Source organism: Protopterus annectens, chromosome 2.part1, assembly GCF_019279795.1.
Source record: "Protopterus annectens isolate FY-2018-M chromosome 2.part1, PAN1.0, whole genome shotgun sequence".
Taxonomy (NCBI): domain Eukaryota; kingdom Metazoa; phylum Chordata; order Ceratodontiformes; family Protopteridae; genus Protopterus; species Protopterus annectens.
Genome location: NC_056729.1, coordinates 1,878,856,793 through 1,878,877,451, shown reverse-complemented (window position 1 = coordinate 1,878,877,451; position 20,659 = coordinate 1,878,856,793). Strand labels below are relative to the sequence as shown.

Sequence of the window (20,659 nt, the reverse complement as noted above, 5' to 3'; positions counted from 1 at the left end):
CTACACCTCGCAAAGGCCTTCAAACACCATTCCCCATTCTGGTATTATAGATAAGCTCACCAGCCTGAACATAAACCCCTACGTCACAAGATGGGTTGCCAACTGGCTCACAGACAGAACCCACATGGTGACAGTTGCGGGAGCTAGGCCTGACTCTAAACCGGTTACAAGTGGCATTCCCCAGGGCTCAGTCCTAGGACCCCTACTGTTTGGCATATACGTTTCAGAGGTACAGGCAAGCACAGGAGGACTATGGCTGACCAAGTTCGCAGATGACTGCAAACTAGGGGCTATAATTGACTCTCCGGCTGACACAGACATCCTCCAAAAGGGTCTCACTGAGATGGATACCTGGTGTCAAAATCATGGACTCAAGCTAATGCCAAAAAGTGCATAGTCATTCCCTTTGGAAAAAAACAAAAAACCAACAAACTACTACATAGGTGGTAGTCCCCTAAATACGGAAGATGTAATAAGGGCTCTGGGGACCCAAGTAGATAGTAATCTCTCCTTTGATAATCACATTGCCAAAGTGGTTAGAAAATCCTTCTATGTGGCCCACCTAATCACAAAAGGGTTCGCATCCAGATCAAAAGAGGTCATTGTGCCCCTCTACTCATCAGACCCATCATAGAGTACAACGCCCCATTTGGGATGTACCTTACAAGACACCTGCAACAGCTGAAAAGACGACAGAAGTACCTCACCAAGAAGATCACTGGCCTCAGATGCCCTATGCAGCTCGACTGAAGAAACTCCAGCTGCATTTGGTTGCATACTGCCTACTCAGACGTGATCTCTGCCTGACATACAAGGCCATGTCCAACCCAGAAATGATGGACATGCTCCACCTAAAGAAAACCATATCCCCTCGAGTCACACGTTCTAGGGATCTAAACCTCACCACAACAATGAATAGGACGTACTGGAGGGATAGATTCCTGTCCCAGAGACTTCCTATACTTTGGAAAAAGATTCCAATCTACATTAGGCACAGCTCCTCGCTAACACTCTTCAAGAGAAACCTTGACGAGTGGATGGGAAAAAGAAAGTTTACTCCAGGGATCACTTCAGTGGCTCTGCTGGACAGAGGCACAGGGAACTAATCTAAGGGGCGGGGAAAGCCAACACATTCTGGCTAGGCTTATAAATGCCTTCGGGCAGATAGCCTAGTACCTACCTATGAGCCTAAATTGGCCTCCTCAGGGGACCAAGTGCCTTGGACTGCCCTCCCCATATAATGCCCCCCCAGCACTATGGCCTTGGACTGAGGGAGGAATGAACGGACAACCCTATAGAACCTGGTCTGAATGAATCCACCATTTTAGATCTCTCTCTCTCTCTCTCTCTTACAGATGTGAGTGATTCTTATCTTGTAAGACATAGGTTGATAAAGAATCGACCACTGAGCAGCTAACATCCACTGAAGAATTCTCATATAAAACCTGGAAAGTGGTACTAACGGTATTGCTGCTGCACTCGATCCCAGAGCCTGAAGGACCAGTCGGGCCAAAATTAAGGTGCTGCAGATTATCTTTTTGATTTGAAGTCTTATAGTCTGAACTCTCAGTAATAGAAGTGAAGTAATGGTTGTTTTTGCATTGAGAATTTCTCCTATAAACTCTAAACTCTGAGTCGGTTGCAGATTAGATTTTTTTTGTAGTCTATGGTTATCCCCAGACGAGAGCAAGTCTGGAGAATCTGGTCTCTTGAACATATGAGGCGATGCCTGGTTGAAATGGTAATGAGCCAGTCATCAAGATATGGAAACACTCAGAATCCCTGCAGTCTCAGGTGAGTTGCTACTACTGCTATGCACTTGGCAAACACACTGAGGGCTGTGGTGAGTCCAAAGGGCAGTACTCTGAATTGATAATGACCATCTCCCAGCAGGAAGCGCAAGTACCGTCTGGAGCATCTGTTCATCTTTTTGTGATAGTATGTGCCCTGAAGGTCTATACAGCACATCCAATATCCTTGCCCAGAAAGTGGAGAAGGGAGTGAACTGTGACCATCCAAAACTTGGTTCTTCGAACAGTCTTGTTTAGTTTGGAGAGAGATCCAGGATTGGCTTCCAGTCCCTGTTTTGTTTGGCACCAAAAAGAACCTTGAGTAAACTGTGGATTCTATCTGGTCTGGTGGGTCCTCTTTGATGTCTTTTTTCTAGTAGCTTTTGTTATATCTAGCCAGGCTCTCTGGTGCAGGGATAATCATCCCTGACTGTCTCCAAAGGCAGATAATCGGGCCTCCTTTCAGGAGCACTGGTAAAGTTTGTCAAAGAAGGATTCTCTGGTACCCTGGTTCTGTGGGCCACCTCTGCTATGGGGGCATCTTCTTCCATTAGAGTTCCCTCCTCTGTCTCTGGGGGAACCTCCTGCACTTGTGTCTTGAAAAGGACCCGGAGACGTCTTGAAACAAATTTTTTGACCACCTCATTGATTTCTAGAAAAGGTTCTTTGAGGAGTCGAAAAATGCATGCCCACAGCAGACAGGGTCCTTCCATCCTTTTCACACCTGAACAGAGTGCTTTTTACGTTGGAACTGAATAAAGATGAGCATTGTTGAAAGAAGATTTGAAAGGCTCTGCAAACTCACAGAGGTGCATCCAGGCATGTCTCTTACTACTGAAACGCCTGAACCCACTGCCTTTGAGGTTCCTTCCGCTACATGTGAGATCAACCTCATGGATGACTTAAATGTGGACTGTAGAGTCATCAGCTGAGAAGTAACAGATGCCTGAACTTCATAGGTTCATAGGTTCATAGATCAGTACTAAGCTAACTGCCCTTGCAAGCCATTTTAAGCCTAGCCAATTATCCCTTGTGAGACTCAAACCCTGCACCTTGTGTTTGTAAGGCAAACACCTTAACCATTAGGCCACCCACCCCAGTCATCAGAAGCAGCACAGGCTGGTAATGTGTATACATTGCATATTATGCTAGGAAATCTGTAACAGGAATCATTTGAGAGGTACTGTTCGCAACAAAGTTTGTAGCCTAAAATGCCATAAGTGTTTGCCTCTTTTGGAGAAGGAGTTTTGCAGAATCAAGAATAAAGACTAAAGGAAGATTAACCAGCAGAACCATTAGAGTTCCATGAGCTTGACAACGGCTTTGTCTGTAGAGTGCCAAAAACCTTACCTGCCGCTTTATTTTTAAAGTAGCAGGAGACTGACTGTGAATTTACTCAAAGAATACCAAGACCTTACCTGTAATATGTGGAGTAGTATGACCAGAGCTGCAAAACCTAAAAACTGTAAGAAATGTTACTTTTCCTTAAGAGATTTTAAAGAATGAACTGATAACTCAGAACTGGTATGTAATCAATAAAAGAGTGCTTGCTTTATTTTTAAACAAATCGCATTTTTGCTCCACTGTACTGTATATAAACTGCATTTGCAGTAAGGAAACTGTACCTGGTACATGACATCTCCTACTATATAACAATTTGAGTGCACTTCTTTTTATCTAAAACTCATCTTTTAAAAATTCAACTTATCTAAACCAGCAAAACTCAACCACCCATATGGGGGACTCTGCCTACCACATCCCCCTTATATATAGCAACTCCATGGTCGTGCTACAGTAGAAGAAAGGGAATAACACTGCAACTGCAACACCAACTCACACAATCCAGCACACTGTAATAAAGAAAACTGCAAATATTAGTTATACATATTTAAGGAAACTCGTATCATTCTTCAACAAATCATTTTACACTGTACAAAAACATTTTTGGATTTTTTTTTTTGGAGGGGGGGGGGTGTTGGTTTGTATAAAATGAGTTTAGATAAGATGAGTTCTAGATAAAGGCATGAACCTATATCTTTTGCATCAAAAATGAAACTGTGATCCTGACAAAATATAAACGGCAAATTCTGAAACTCAAATTTACACTACACTCCATCCCTGGTATTTATATATTCTAACTCCACACCACTGTACCTTAGAGAAGGAAAAATACTCAGATACCACAACCTCAGAATTCGTATATATTCCCCCCAATCAAGATTAAATTCTAACTGTTCCAAGGATCGTTATTAAAATTATTGGAAGTTACTTACACAAAGCACATGTCGACCATTTTGTCAAACTTTCTTGAACCTCCATTATCCATGCAAGGTCAAAGGTTTGATTCACTTTTCCATGACCAGAGAAGAATCTATATTGCTTGAAGTTTCCTTTCTGTAACCCTGGAGTAGGCTTTTGTTAATATGCATGGTTTTAATTTGCCATATTGTTTGCTGGCTGAAAAAACATTTAATTGCGAATGCACAAAGAGTGAAAGGAAAAAATAAGTTATGTACTCACCATAATGTTCCATCTGAGTAGGTAACTTCATTTGTCAGCAACCTGTGGGTATCGGATCCGACCTCGATCCGAGCCGACAGCTTTCCAAGCTAGAGATCCGAGCTCCCGGCTCCTCCCCCTTACCCATAATACCCTGCTACCTCCTTCCAATCCTCAGATCGCATTTGCCCACCTATATAACCTCACAATGACAAAACAACAACCTGAAGAATCCTAACCTATGGATTAACAAATGACCTGAAAAACCATTCTAGGGTTCAGGTAATCAAAGAACCCGGTTAGGGGGAAGGAGGGAGGGTCGGTTGCTGCCAAATGAAGTTACCTACTCAGATGGAACGTTATGGTGAGTACATAACTTCTTTATCTGAAGTAGGTAACTTCATTTGATCATCAACCTGTGGGACAGAGTCCCCAGCTACCAAAACATCTGGGAGGTCCTCCAGGAAGGATATTCTGGAGCACTGCAGAGCCAAAAAACCGCCCTTCCTCTAGACACTAAATCCAATTTATAGTGAGAGATAAAGGTATGAGAGGATGCCCAAGTAGCCGCAGAGTAAATGTTATACAAGGGAACTCTCGACCAGAATGCAGCAGATGTAGCCATAGAGCGGGTAGAATGAGCATGTACCCCTGTAGGCTCTGGCAGGCCAGATAGTTTGTATGTGAGCAGAATGCAATTCCAAATCCATCTGGCCAGAGTCACCTTCGACACAGGCTTACCCAAGAAGGGTTTTGCAAAGGAAACAAAGAGCTGATCAGACTTGCAGAAGGCAGCTGTTCTGTGTAAAGAAAAACGTAACTGTCTATAAATATCTAAGAAATGAAGTTTGTACTCCCCTTTGTTTTGATAGTTAGAGAAAAAACTGGGAGATTAATGGACTGATTGATGTTCGCCTCGGAGGCCACTTTAGGTAGAAAAGATGGGTTAGCCTGAGAGAGTCCCTGTCCTTATGGAAAACAAGATACGGGGCTTTAATACAGTGGGCCTAAAGCTCCAACACCCTTCTAGCTGAGGTAATAGCTACCAAAAAGGCAGTTTTCCAGAACAAGAATTTCAAATCAACAGAAGCTGCAGGTTCAAAAGGTGGTCCAGTCAGAGCCTGAAGGACCAAAGTTAGATCCCATGGAGGGACGGGGTTCCTAACAGGAGGTCTCAAGAGAAACGTACCTTTCAGAAAAGTCTTGCAAATCTTGGTGGAAGCGAGGGGATTGAGATGGTCTCCAATGTGAAAATGGGAGATGGCAGCCATTTGAACCTTTACAGTAGAGGAACTGGCCCCTTGCTGAAAAATATGAGATAGGAAATCGAGCACTGCTGGGATGGGAGCAGTGAAAGGGCCCAAATTCCTATGAGATGCCCAAATGGAAAACCGCTTCCATTTACTATTGTAAACCTTTCTGGTAGAAGGCTTATGCACCACTACCAGGATAGATCTAACTGCAGACGAGATACTGGGAGTCCTAGCAACTAATGGAACTGGATCAACCAAGCTGAGAGCTTGAGATTGACCAGATTCGGGGGTTTCAATCCCAAAAGATGAGATATCAGATCCGGGATGGGATCCAAGATACAGAGAGGAGCTATAAGATGAGACCGTAGGCATGGGAACCAGGCTTGACGAGGCCAGAATGGGGCTATGAGGATAATCTTGTTCCCCAACCTACGAGCTTTCTGTAAGAATTTTGCTATCAACGGAAGAAGAGGATAAGCATAAAGAAGACCGGGTGGCCAAGCATGAACTAGAGCGTCTCTGGGTCTTTCCCCCGGAGGGGGAAATTAGAGCGAAAAACTCGCTGCACTTCACGTTGGAATGCGACGGGAAGAGATCGCATCAAGGCTGACCCCACTTGCGGAAGATCTGTTTCGCTACTAAGGGATTCAGAGACCACTCGTAAGGTGAGAGGATAGTTTGACTCAGTTTGCCCGCTAGGATGTTGGACCGACCCGGAATGTGCATTGCTAACAGAAAACGGTTAGTGGATATCGCCCAATCCCAAACTCTCATGGCCTCTCAGCAAAGAGGGTAAGACCTGGTCCCCCCAGTTTGTTGATGTACCAGACCACTGACATGTTGTCTGACTGAATCGCAATAGTCCCTGGACGGAGAAAGGCATGAAGGGCTTGCAACACTAGAAGCACCGCCCTCATCTCCAGAACACCGATATGCAGAACGGTCTCTGTCTGAGTCCACGTACCTTAGACAGTTCTGCCAGCGTAATGCCCCCACCCAAAGTGAGAAGCATCCGTGGTCTCCATGGCTTGGGGTTGCGGCATAACAAACGGTCATCCTTCCCGAAGCTCTCGAGATTGGAGCCACCACATGAGGGAATTTTTGCAAACTCTGCTGAGAGGAATCGGTAAGTCCAACGACTGGTGAAGGATGGACCACTGAACCTGCAAAGTCCACTGGAGAACCCTCATGTGCAAGCGAGCTAAGGGCGCGAGATTGATTGCTGCTGCCATGGACCCTAAAGCTCTCAGAACTAACTCCGCTGACGGGGCAGGTGACTGAAGAAGGGCTAAAACGTGTAAGGTCAAACTGCGAAGTCTGTCTGATGTCAAGAAGGCCTTGGTCTGAAGCGTGTCTATTCTGGCCCCTATGAACTCCAAAACTTGAACTGGTTGAAGGGATGACTTCTTCAAGTTTATGGTGATCCCCAATTGGGATACTAGAAGGAGGAAGCAATCCCGGGCTAAGCAGAGTAGATGCCTGGTGGAGGTGGTACGGAAAAATCTGTATTCCCTGAAGTCTCAGGTGGGCCGCTACAACTGCCATGACCTTGGTGAACACCCTGGGGGCTGTGGTGAGGCCAAAAGGTAGGACCCTGAACTGGTAATGACTGGCCCCTAGCCGAAAGCGGAGGAACCTCCTGGATCGCCTGTCCATGAGAATGTGATAGTACGCATCCTTGAGGTCTATGGAGCACATCCAGTCCTTCTCCTGCAGCAGGGGCAGAATGGACTAAAGCATGACCATCTGGAATTTCTCTTTGGCAATGAAGAGGTTCATTGTTGAAAGGTCGAGGATCGGCCTTAAGTCCCCTGTCTTCTTTGGCACCAAAAAGAACCTGGAGTAATTGCCTAATCCAGATTGGCCTGAGGGGACGTGCTGGATGGCTCTTTTTTCTAGCAGCTTTTTTACCTCTAAAGCTGCAGCCTCCCTCTGACTGGGTGGTACATCGGGGAGGCGCCTCGACTAAGGAGGCAGGTTTATGAAAGGGATTGAGTAACCTCTGGATAATATTCGAAGCACCCAGCGATCTGTTGTGATGGACTCCCATTGGGCCAAGTGCTTCGAACCCCCCCCCACCCCCGACTGCCTCCAGAGAGGAGCAGTCGGGCAACCTCTCAGGGCTGCTGCGTGGGTCGGTCAGAAAAAGGTTCCCGCGACCCAAAATTTTTTGCCCCCCCCCGCCTCTGGGCTGGCGTCCACCTTGTCCCCCTCTGCCTCTGAAGGATGAAGGGTCCGGAGCGTAAAGTACAGTTTTGTACCTACCATAAATGTAGATGTTAGAGTGTCTTCACTGCTGCAGTCATTACACTTGGGTTATCCTGCCATCAGGCGGTCCCACAGTGGGCCAGAGTTCCAAAGTCTTGGTCCGGCGTCGGTTGCTGTCACTTCTTCCTTGACGTCAGTGCGCCTGGGGTATACAAGATGCAGCCGACACCATTTTCTTCAGTTTTTCTTGCTCCAGATGTCAGGTGCCCCCAAATAGGTAGGCGATATATATTGCTAATAACAGATACATAAAAAATGTAAACCAATTCCTTCAATTACAAGCAAATACACCAAATAGGTTGTATAGGTAGTAAGATACAGATAAGTCCCAGGTAAGAAAGTGGGGATGGAGGGTGGGTAACCTGGACTGCAGCAGTGAAGACACTTGAACATCTACATTTATGGTAGGTACAAAACTGTACTATGTTCATCGTGTTTCACTGCTGCAGTCATTACACTTGGGTAAAATCCCAAAGCTGAGATTGGGAGGCTGGTGCTAAAAAGCATTCAGGGTGGCTATAAGGCCCTGCAGCACTGCAGTGACAAAGCCAGTTCTGGATTTAGAAATGGTCTGTTTTGAAATAGCCTTTCCCTGTGATACTGCGGCATATGCTACAAACAATTGCTCAGTTTTTCTGAAGGCTTTTGTTTTGTCCAAATAGTAGCGTAGCTTTCTGTGTATGTCCAATGTATGCAGCAGTCTCTCCACTTTATTCTGGGGATTTAGATAAAATGTTGAAAAATGAATAGTTTGGTTTAGGGCCACACTTGATACCACCTTTGGCATAAAAGTAGGGTTTGTTCTTAAAGACACACTGTTTTGATGAAAAATGATGAAATGTTCCACTGCCATTAGTGCCTGTAACTCTGAAACTCTTCGTGCTGAAGTTATTGCCAAGAGCAGAGCAGTTTTCCATGAGACATATTTTAATTCTGCTGAATTTGCTGGTTCAAAAGGAGGTAAAGTTAACTTCTCCAAGACAAAGTTGAGGTCCCAAGTTGGAGTTGGAGCTCTACGGGGCGGTCTTATGTTTTTAGCCCCTCTGAGATGCTGTTTCAGCAAAGAGTGCAAAAAAATTGGTGGATCTGTATTGTAATGAGCAGAGATGGCAGAGGCGTGGATTTTAATGGATGAAAAAGATAGGCCTTTCTCCAGCATCTCAGTCAAATATTGTAGTATCTGAGGAATATTAGGGACAATAGGGTCAAGGCCTTGAGCCTGGTTCCAGGCACAGAATCTCTTCCATTTTTCTGAGTAAGATTTCCTGGTGCTAGGCCTCCTGGCTTCCAAAATAACATCCATCACAGCTTTAGTGAGAGGCGTAGTCTGCTGTATTAAGTAATCTGCCATGCAACCAGGTTTAATGTTTTGAGCTGGCTGTGAAATATCTGATTGTTTTGCTGAGTCAGAAGGTGCGGAACTTGAGGTAAAATCCATGGTGGGCCCTGTGCCAAGTTCTTTAAGATTGGATACCAGTGCTGGCGTGGCCAGTCTGGGGCAATCAGGATCATTTTTGGCTTTTCTTGCCTGGCTTTTAGGAGTACCTTTGAAAGGAGAGGCAGAGGTGGAAAAGCATATACATGTAGGTTTTTCCAGCTGAATGAGAGAGCATCCACTTTCCATGCTTGTGTGTGGTAAGTCCTTGTGTAGAATTTCTGTAGCTGGCAATTCAGTGGGGAGGCAAACAGATCTATGTCCGGGCTCCACCATTTTTGTGTTATCATGCTGAATATTTGTGGATTTAATCTCCACTCGTGCGGATCCATGATGTTTCTGCTTAAGTCATCTGCCAGAGTATTTTTCTCCATCCATCCACTCATCATGGATCCGCATGAGTGGAGATTAAATCCACAAATATTCAGCATGATAACACAAAAATGGTGGCGCCCGGACATAGATCTGTTTGCCTCCCCACTGAATTGCCAGCTATAGAAATTCTGCACAAGGACTTACCACACACAAGCATGGAAAGTGGATCCATCTCCTGGCAGGAATCGTGCTTGCAGATGAACTTGAAAGGTTAGAGCTGTATTCCACAAAGTCATGGCTTGTCTGCAGAGGGGGTATGAATGAGTGCCCCCTTGCTTGTTTATGTACCACATAACTGTGGTGTTGTCTGTCTTTAGTAGTAGTTATCCTGGATGCAGAAGGTCCTTAAAAGCTGTTAGAGCATTTTGTACAGCTAGCATCTCTTTTTGATTGATGTGAAGATGCCTTTGTTCTGCGGTCCACTTGCCCTGAATACATTTTCCTGCCATGTGTGCTCCCCAGGCGTAATCCAAAGCATCTGTTGTCAGTGTTTGAATGGCTGAGGGCTGAGTGAAAGGTTGTCCCTTGTTGAGGTGACATGCCTGTGCCCACCATTGAAACTCCTGTTGTAGGCAGAGGATGAGTGGTATTACTGTTTCCAGACTGTGACAGTGTTGAGACCAAACATTCTTTAGGTACCATTGTAATGCAGTCTGGCATATGGAATTAGTAGTATGTAAGATGCCATGAACCCCAAGGCCTGCAGAATTTTTCTGGTAGGGAGTTGGGTTTTTGTTGCCATCAATTGAAAGTATTGAGTCAGTTGTCCTTGCTTGTCTGGCGTGAGATAAGCCATCTGGGCCGTTGTATTTAAGTTGGCACCCAGGAATATTATGTCTTGTGAGGGCACTAGTTTTGACTTCTTTTCGTTTACTGTGTACCCTAGGCAAATTAGCAAGTTTTTTACAAATGCCAGATGCTTTAGAAGAATGTCCTTGCTTTCTGCTTGAATAAGGCAGTCGTCCAAGTATGGGTATATTTGAATTCCCTTTTGTCTGCAAAATGCAATTACTGGTGCCAGGCATTTTGTGAAGACCCTGGGCGCAGTAGATAAGCCAAAGGGCAGTGCAGAGAACTGGTAATGCATTGAACCTGCTAAGAATCTGAGGTATCTTCTGCAATTATGTCCAATAGGGACATGCAGGTATGCCTCCTTGAGGTCCAAAGTTACGAGCCAAGCCTTCTTGCCCGGCACGGGAAGAAGCTGCTGTAGTGTCAACATTTTGAATTTTGGAACATCCAGGTAAGTATTTAGAGAAGAAAGGTCCAGAATAGGTCTCCAGGCTTTGTCCTTTCTGGGGACCAGAAAGAGTCTTGAGTAAAATCCTTGTCCTTGCTCCTGTGGTGGTACCCTTTGAATAGCTCTCATTTCCATGAGGGCTGTCATTTGTTTTTGAGCCTCTGCCCACTGATTTTGTGGCAGGATTGGCATTCCTTTTAGCCTTGGTAAAGTGTGAAAGTGGAACCTGTAACCTTGAGACACAATATTCAGAACCCATTTGTCTTGGGTGATCATATGCCAATTGTGAGAAAAAAGTGCTAGTTTTCCCCCCAAGGGGGCTGCCAAGAGGGAAGTGCTTGGCAGCTGAAGGGGGAAGTCATTGGGACTGTTTCCTATAAGGTTGTGGCCTGTCTTCCCCTCCTTTTTGGGTTGATGCACCCCATAGTCGAGGTCTGTAAGAACCTTGGGGCTGAGCTCTGCCTCTTGGACGTCTGTATCTGCCCCTTTGTGGTCTGTCTGAAACTGGAAAGGACCAATTCTTTGTAGGCCAATTTCTGCTAAATCGAGGAGGCTGAACCTGTAAGAAATCCTTCACTGTTTGCATAGATTTCACCTTATCCACCATTTTCTTTAATACCTCTTCTGCCTTAACTCCAAATAAAACATTCTGCTGCAAAGGTGCATCCAATAATTTTGCTTTAATATGATCAGGTAAACCTTGTTCTTTTAACCAAGCATGCCTTCGAATCACAGACCCTGAAACTGCTGCTCTACAGGAGGCCTCTAAGGAATCAAACCCACATTGCAAAGCATGTTTTCCCACTTGTTCAGCTGCATGCAATAAATCCTGCATTTCCTTATAATCAGGATGTTCTGAATTTGGAAGCATTTTTTGTTTTAATTGAGACATTAAATATTGTTGATATTTAAACATGTGGAACTGGCAATTTAAAGCCCTCATTGCTAAAGTTGCAGAAGTGTAAACTTTCTTCCATCTGTCTAATGCTCTAGAATCCCTGTCAGAGGGAACTGGATTTTTAGCTGTGGAAGCCTTTACCCCTTTAGGACTCTGGGAAATATTTCTGGGTCAGCAACAGGGCTTTTGTAAAAAATTTGTGAGAGTTAGGGACTCTGTAGTATCTGTCTGGTTTGAATGGAGCAGGAGGCAAAGAATCAGGATTTAAACTGGATTCAGAGTACACATCATCCACAATGTCTAACACTGGTGGAATAGCAAGGGGTCTGTGCTGAGACAATAAAAGAAAGTCTCTGAGCCTTTTCTTGGATTCTGAGTAATCCTGGCCCTCCCAATGGAAATGCTCCCTCATGGTATGTAAAGTTTCCCCAAAAGAGTAGTCCTCTGGAGGAGAGGCTGAAGGAAATGGATTCAAAGGACAATCATAAGGCCTTTTTCAGCTATGTTAGGAACCTGGGTGGAAACTCACAGATATGCTCAGAATTAGTCCAAAATGATACAAAAATCACTGAACCCACAGACATTGCCAACATACTGGCAGACAGGTTCAGTGCAAACTTCACCCCCTCTCCCCTAAAGGAGAGATAACTATCCCAGCCGAGTGTAGCCTCCCGGACATCTCAAATGCGCAGGTGAAAGCTGCTCTCTCTAAAGCTAAAAACACAGCATCAATGGGACCGGATGGTGTCCCCGGCTGTGTGCTACATGAGCTAAATGAGGAATTAAACCCGCACATAAGGCAGCTGTTTAATCTCAGCCTTACCACAGGATACGTGCCCAAGGAGTGGCGACGGCAACTGTGGTCCCACTCCACAAAGGTGGCGCCTCACGGACCCTGGTAATTACGCCCCATAAGCTTAACAAGTCTAGTCTGCAAAGCTATGGAGAGGATCATAATGGAGCTCATAAACAAAGATATAGGGGACTTGCAGACATTGGACCCGACCCAGTTTGGCTTTGTCAAGGGAAGATCATGCCTTTTGAACTTGGTCGACTTCTTGAAATAGTCACCAAGGCCATTGATGAGGAAAGGCAGTCCATACAGCCTACCTTGACCTTGCAAAGGCTTTCGACACAATACCCCACTCGGGTATTGTAGAAAAACTTACCAGCTTAAATGTAAACCCATATGTCACAAGATGGGTTGCAAACTGGCTTAAGGACAGAACCCACAGGGTTAGAGTTGCTGGCGCTGTGTCAGACTCCAAGCCGGTCACAAGTGGTGTCCCACAGGGCTCGGTCCTTGGCCCCCTATTTTTTGGCATCTACTTCTCAGAAGTACAGGCCAACATGGGAGGACTTTGGCTGACAAAGTTTGCAGATGACTGCAAACTGGGCGCCATAGTGGAAAGTGCATCGGACACTGATATCCTTCAGAAGGGACTCACGGAAACAGATAGCTGGTGCCAGAGCCATGGCCTGAAGTTAAACGCCAAAAATGTATAGTCATACCCTTCGGGAAAAACAAGGTAACCCCAAGCTACCATATAGGTGGCAATCCACTAAGCACAGAAGAGGTTATCAGGGACCTGGGGACCCAGGTTGACAGTGGCCTTTCTTTTGACACTCACATTGCTAAAGTGGTTAGAAAGACCTTCTACATTGCCCACCTGATCATGAAGGGATTCACATCCAGATCTAGTGAGGTCATTGTTCCCTGTACTCTTCACTTATCAGACCAATGATCGAGTACAATGCCCCATTCGGGATGTATCTCACCCGACATCTGCAGCAATTGGAGAGGCCCCAAAAGTTCCTCACCAAAAGGATAAAGGGACTCCAAAATCTGTCATATGCTGCCAGATTGAAGAAACTCCAGCTCTATTCAGTCGCATACCGTCTGCTCAGAGGTGACATGTGCCTGACATACAAGGCCATGTCCAACCCGGAATTAATGGACATGCTCCACCTCAAAAATCCAAATCCACCAAAACCACTAGAGCAAGCGACTTAAACCTTAGCACGGATATAAATAGGACGTGCTGGAGGGATAGATTTATCACTCAGAGACTCCCTATGCTGTGGAATAAAATCCCGGTCCATGTGAGGCAGAGCACCTCGCTGACTCTGTTCAAGAGAAATCTAGACCTGTGGATGGGAGATCGTAGGTTTACCCCGGGAATCATCTCTGGGTCACTGCTGGACAGAGGCACAACAAACTAATGGGCACAGTATTTTTTCATATAAGGGGTGGCGTAAGCCACAATAATTTGGGCTAGGCTTATAAATGCCTTAGGGCAGATAGCCTAGTATAAACCTATGAACCTATGAACCTATGAACCTAATTGATTCTTCAGCATCAGAATCCTCATAGGGGGGTAAAGGGCATCCCTGATCTGAAGAGGAATCCAAAGAAATGGAAACCTGGTCAGAGGAATCATAATCTGCGTCCTGCCTAGGCCTTTTATCAGGAGGGGGATGGGAACCCCTGATTAGAGTAATTAAGTCTTCAGCCATTTTGAGCATCTGTTTCTTAGGCATGGAGGCCTGTCCTGGTGAATGCTGTACTTGTTTCTTTGTCTTTAAAGGGGTATTAGACTTGGTAGAAGATTTTATAGTAAGTTGAGAAGGTCTGAATACACCTTCTGAAGCCGAGGGCTGCTCAGCGGCTCCAGATCCCTCCGAAGGGTTAGTTTCGGTAGGTCCTAAAACTTGAGTGTCCAGAGGCCCAGCCATCTCCACGTGGGAGTCAGAGGCGGCCTGTGGTTCTGAGGTAGCAGTCGTCAGGGGCTGCGAAGGCGCCTCACTGAAAACCGGAGAACCGGCGACTGGCTTAGAAGAGGATTCGTCGCCAGTTTTGGACCTCGGATGCCTGTCCTTGTCTTTGCGCTTTTTGTGATTCCCGGTCGTCGGTTGTTCTGACGGCATGGTATAATTGAACTTTCTGCCAAAATAATGTCGGGCAAAATCAAACCGACGTTTAATAGTGCGCTTGTTAAATTTAGCACAAAACCGACAACTAGTGACATCGTGGTCTGGGCCTAGGCATGGGATACAGTAAGAATGAAAATCCTTATGAGGTATTTGCTTCCCACAAGAAATACAATTATTAACTTTTACTGACATCGGTCTGAGGCAAGAAAAAGTTTCCCCAATGGGGTACTTAGCTTTATAGAAGACTTCAGTTCTGAAATTCGAATTGAAAATCTCAGGAGTCGGCCGACTGGCACTTGCGAACTGCATTTGCTTCGGGCACCGCGCGGCAAGAAAGACTGAATAAAATGGCGTCGGCTGCATCTTATATACCCCTGGTGCACTGACGTCAGGGAAGAAGGGACAGCAACCGACGCCGGACCAAGACTTTGGAACTCTGGCTGACTGCGGGACAGCCTGACGGCAGGATAACCCAAGTGTAATGACTGCAGCAGTGAAACACTATGAACATCAGGACTGCTGAGACTTCCGGAATCACATCTTCTTTTGTCCTCTCTGGTTCCTGGAAAAGGACCTTTGAGGAGCCGAGAAGCGGACTCAGACGGCAGACAGCGTTCTTCCCGTCTTTCTCACTCTGAACCAATGTGTCGCGGATGGTCTTCCCAAACAGGGTAGAACCATCGAAGGGTGCATTCGCGAAGGACGCCTTGAAAGGTTCCGCAAAATCACAAAGCCGGAGCCAAGCGTGATGCCTTAAGGCGATGTTGGACCCGCTGGCTCTAGCGGCCCCCTCTGTGGCATAGGAAAGTAGCTGCATAGACGTGTTTGAAAGAGATTCCAGAATGGCCATGCGAGCCTAGAAAGTCCATTTGTCCTCGGCCAACATGGACTCAGGGGGAGACTCGGCGTATTCTTTCACCAGATCCCGCTGAAGTCTAATTACATGGGTCAAATAATTCAACGCCCTAATGGAAAAGGTAGCTGAAGCAAACATCAGCTTCCCGATATGATCCATCGTCCGAGACTCCTTATCAGGGGGATGGATCAAGGAACTATCTTGGGCAAGTTCCTTCTTGGTGGCTGCCGCCACCACCATGGTATTTACCGAGGAACCCTTACTCCAAGCCGTCCTATCCACAGGGGGACTAAGATTCCTATCTGGCCTCCTGGGGATTGGCTCTACAGTGTCTGGTTCCTTCCACACCCTGGTAGTGATGAGGTCAACCAGGGGGTTGGCCAGAGGGGACACCCAAGAGGTAGACGGACATGCGTCGAACACCTCCAGGAACACCGACTCGCCCGAAGGTTTTTGGGCATTTCCATAACGTCTCCAAAGGAGACGTCCTCGGAGGGTGACCTGGGGGAACCTTCCCCTTCCTCCAAATCGGTGTCCTCCTTGAGGGACTCAGAGGAGTCCAAGTGCCTCCTCTTACACTTATGTTTGTGAGGGGCCTCCTCGGTGGGACTGTCCGAAGAGGGCTCACCAACATGGTCGTGTTCCACCAGGAGCGTCAATGCAGGCTGTCCCTGGGACTGGATGATGGAAGACAAGCCCAGCTGCAAGGGAGTGGGGGCAGAATCCGAAGAAAGAGCAGGGGTCTCGAACCTCTCGAGAGGACCCTCTCCACCACGTTGATTGCCGAGGGTGACTCAATCTCTCTCTGGGCTGCGTGGTTAACACCCTCGGATCCGGAGCGGGGATCGGCGGAGCCTAAGCGCTCGGACCCGAGAGGGAAGTGTGCTCAGACCGAAACGGAGCCGAAGACGCACTGGCCCCCTCGGATCCGACGCACAGCTCTCAGCCCCGACAAACTCGAGGGCAAAGCCGGTGTCAAGGTAGAGATAACCATCGGCGCCGACTCCCTGACTCAGAGACTCCTCGGATCCGAAGGCTCTGAAACCCGACAGTGGATCAGAGAAGGAGCTATCGGGGCAAAAAGTGGGGCTGAACTCCCCCTTGGGGGGGGGGGCAGCAGCACTCCCATCTGCAGTTGGGATTGGAGAAAATGACGCATCATCCGGTCCATATCAGCGTCAGAGAGGCTAACGTGTCGACTTAGAGGAGGCCGCCGAAGCTGGTCGGGAGGGCTGCCGAGACGACTTTGAAGATGGTCGAGCCTCCTCCTCTGGCTCCGGTGAGAAGCGTGGAGAACGGAGCCGAGGGGAGGAAGGCCCAGAGACCTTCTGGGGTGAGGAGAGCAGCTTGGCAGGCAGGGCCGAGGGGGCAAAGTCAGCCCACCTCTTGTGGCTTCTATGCCTCTCTTTCTCCCTCTCTTTCTCCCTCTCTCTCTCTCTCTCTTTTCTTTTTTAGAGTCCCTCTCTCCCTGGGAAGAAGTGGGAAGTTGAGTCCCAGCCAGGGGAGAGGGGACAGCAGGCTGAGCAGCCGCAGCTGCGGCTGTAGCCACCGAGGGAGAGGAAGAGGAAGCCGACTCCGCTGGTAGGAGACCCGCCAGAATCAGCTTATTCCTCATATCCCTCAGCGCCCAGGGGTTGAAGGCTGCGCAAATTTGGCAGCCCGATGACAAATGAGGTATCCCCAGGCAGAGGACGCACTGAGTGTGGCCATCCGCTAGGGAAAGCATCATCATCCTACTGCATGAAGCTGTGGAAGCTGAATCCCAAGAAAGATACAAGATGGGCAGACAGGGTGCAGACAAGGATGACCAGGATAATGAAGAACACTGGTATCCTGGAGTGTAAGGCTAGGTTACCGAGTCTGAGTACATGGTGGGACTAATCGAATTATGAGGAAGATGGTGAGTAGGAACAGCCTTAAAACAAATGAAAGAGTAGAAGAGAGACAAGGCCCCCAGATTTTAAATAAAAAAAAAGAGTAAAATCTATTTAACTGAAATGGTTACTGGTTTATGAAACTAACTACTTTTGTGTACAATGCATTTTGTGTACATTAACTGAACAGCTTGGGCTGATTTTAAACCCAGTCTCCCAAAGTCGTAGCCCTTCTAACATCTAACAGTCCACTGCACAGGGGTTAGGGACACGTGAATGAATCTAAGAGGCATGTGCACTGGTGTAAGCAATGCTACTCAGATAAGTATAAGTAGGAATAACGGTTTCCTTCAGTCAGCTAATCCATATTCTTGGACAATCCCACTAAAAGTCTGACCTGTGGAAGTCCACTGTTGTATATGCTATTTTAATTTCCATGTTCCATGGCCATAAAAGCCAGAAGTCTTCCTAGATTTTCTGAACTTAAAAACTTAAAATTGGAATCTAATCTAAAAGCCAACACATCTATGCAGTGATTTCACTGCAGTTCATGACAGAAATTATCCAAATTTAATTTAAGCCCAAGCTGCTGAGATGAGTGACAGATGGATCAAGCATCCAGTACACTGCCTTTCTTAATTTGGGAGGAAGCATTTCTTTGCTGTTTCTGTAGTGGCAGCTGGATCACAGGAATTACAGAGCAGTTATGTAGTCAGTTTCAGGTTCATAGGTAAGTACTAGGCTAGTTGCCCTTGCAGGCCAATTTAATCATACCCAATTTCCATTTTGGTGCTTGAATTAGTTTATCCTGTTTGTTGTTAGGTTGGCCATCCCATGGTCGATAATTATGTTACCCCAATAAGAATAAATGGGATCATACCACTGATAATTTGAGGAGACCCCCATACGTTGGTATAAAGAATTTATAAGTTACCTCTGTCTATTACTAGTACAGGGGGCAGTGCTGGGGTAAATTATCTATTACCCATCCTTATATCCAAGTTACACTTGAATATGTACAGGGATGAGCTTTGTTTTACGTGGATGTAGTCTGTTCCAGAGCACTGGTATGATCTGTGAGGTATACCTTCCTTCCAAACTGTTCTGTTGATGTTGAAGAAGAGCTTCATTTCTTATACTGAGTACTTCTAATCCTACCTGAGTTGCTAATGTGCAGCAGGTCCATCAGTGTTGTATCAGGGGATGCCTTGTATGCCAGACACAGGTCACTTCTAAGCACTCAGTAAGATTCTGAGTATAGTGACAGGGCTTTAAGTTGGTCCATGTAGGACATATTGTTTAGGCCTTGTATCCTTTTAGTAAGTTATCTCTGTGGGCATTCCAGTTGTTGCACGCGTCTGGACAGATACATGCCAAAGGGGGCATTATACTCAATATCTGGTCAAATGTCTGAGCAAAACAGAGGCAATAACATCTACGGATCTAGATGCACTCCCTTTGTTTATAAGCTCCACAATTAAGAAAAACTTTCTTACAACAGTGGACATATGTTGGTCAAATGTTAGGTTACAGCCCATACAAGTTCCTAAATTCTGAACAACTGGATCATTTCTTAGGGGAGTATTGTTAATGTGGTATGAAGTATGCAGCGCAGACCTGTAGCAGGAAATACTTTTCTATCATTCTACATTTATTTCAGTTTTTTTGGGGGATTGACTTTCTAATGTCCATCAAGACCCCTCTCACTTTTCATGTTAGCTATGGTGACATAATCCACGTTGGCCATTTCATGGACTGGCCATACAGCAAATCACAAAACAGCAGCAACTGATTTAACACTGTCCCAATACATCTGCTAGACAGGTAATGCTGTAATACATTCTGTTATGAGATATTGTGATTGGGAAACAGGGAAGCAAGCTTGCACTGTTGTAAGACACTGGATGCCAAAATACATAAAGCTTAAGAGCCTGTACATCCATGGCAGCTTTCACTTCCACCATTAAGCCTTCTAACAAGGAAAGATGACAAAGGTATATCTGCAGATAGTATGCCACAGTTCTACAAAGACAGTTGGCAATGGCTTTGGAATCAGGCACCAATGTGACACACTGCTTCCTAGTCAGAAAATTGGCCTCATGAAGAATACGTTAACAAAATAATGATTTGGGTTCAAAAAGCATCCCTACTTTTACTGGGATACGTCTAAGTCAGTATTCCATTATGGTACAAATTTTGATATACCCCAAGCAGACCTCAAAGAATATTTCTTCAGGTAGTTAACAAATACTGGAGGTTTAATAGGGAAGACGTAACAATGGGCATGTTTTTGGGGACTCAGCTGGCATTGTTTAAAATTGCCTACAGATTATTCTATCAAACATACTTGGGTAGCAAATGGCTGTTAACTAAGGATTTTTTTTTAACCTGGGACATAGGATCTGAATTAACTAGACATAGCAGGGCCTTTTTAAATTTAATTCTGTTGGCAGTCAAAAAAGCAATTACTAGAAAATGGAAATCAAAGTCTAAACCAACTGTATTTGAAGCACTCAGTATCTTAAAAGGTGGGAACAATACATGCAGAATAATGTTCAGAAAGAGGAGGAATGAGATTTAAGGGAAGGCAGGAATTAAGCAATTTCTGTAATGTTGAACTGAATGGCAGTAATTATAAAAAATAAAACATATGTAAAATGTATAACATACGTAAATGAAAAAATGTTAATATGGTTTGTTTTGTTTTCTTTTATTTTCTATTAATGTACATTTACCTATGTTTAAAATTGATAACTTAATAAATGTATTTAAAAATTAAAGATACAAATTTTGGCTGTAAGTGATTTGGTCTCATTTACTAATATTTACGTGACAACCTGACCTATGTAAACATTGGGGGGGGGGGGGGTACGTGACGACAATGATAATGACAAGTCCACAGCAAAAGAACTATAATCAACCCCTTGATGCAAGAAAGGGTGACTTTTGAATGTCAGTTTTATTAGAAAGTATAAGAACAGAGCTACAATTAATTGCACAATTTGTGCCACACTGCATATACACATATTCACTGTATCACAGAAATATCCCAGAAGTACTCAGTTTCATATTTATATTCTGGCTGCTTTTGGTTGGTTGGATAATTAGTCAGTTGCTTTTTAAAAGTGAATATCACTGCACATTATATAAAAATATTATAAGACTTACTGTTGTACAGATTCAGCTACATAATTTGCCTCGTTTTACTCTGCACACTTGTCAACTTTGACTGTAAAA

The 20,659-nt window shown here is 45.4% G+C and overlaps 1 protein-coding gene across 1 annotated transcript in view; it reads left to right on the top strand.

The window, feature by feature from the left end:
* Positions 1–20,659, top strand: part of LOC122794677 (disintegrin and metalloproteinase domain-containing protein 33-like) — a 2,280,125-nt gene that overhangs the window by 2,151,440 nt on the left and 108,026 nt on the right. The window lies entirely within an intron of this gene.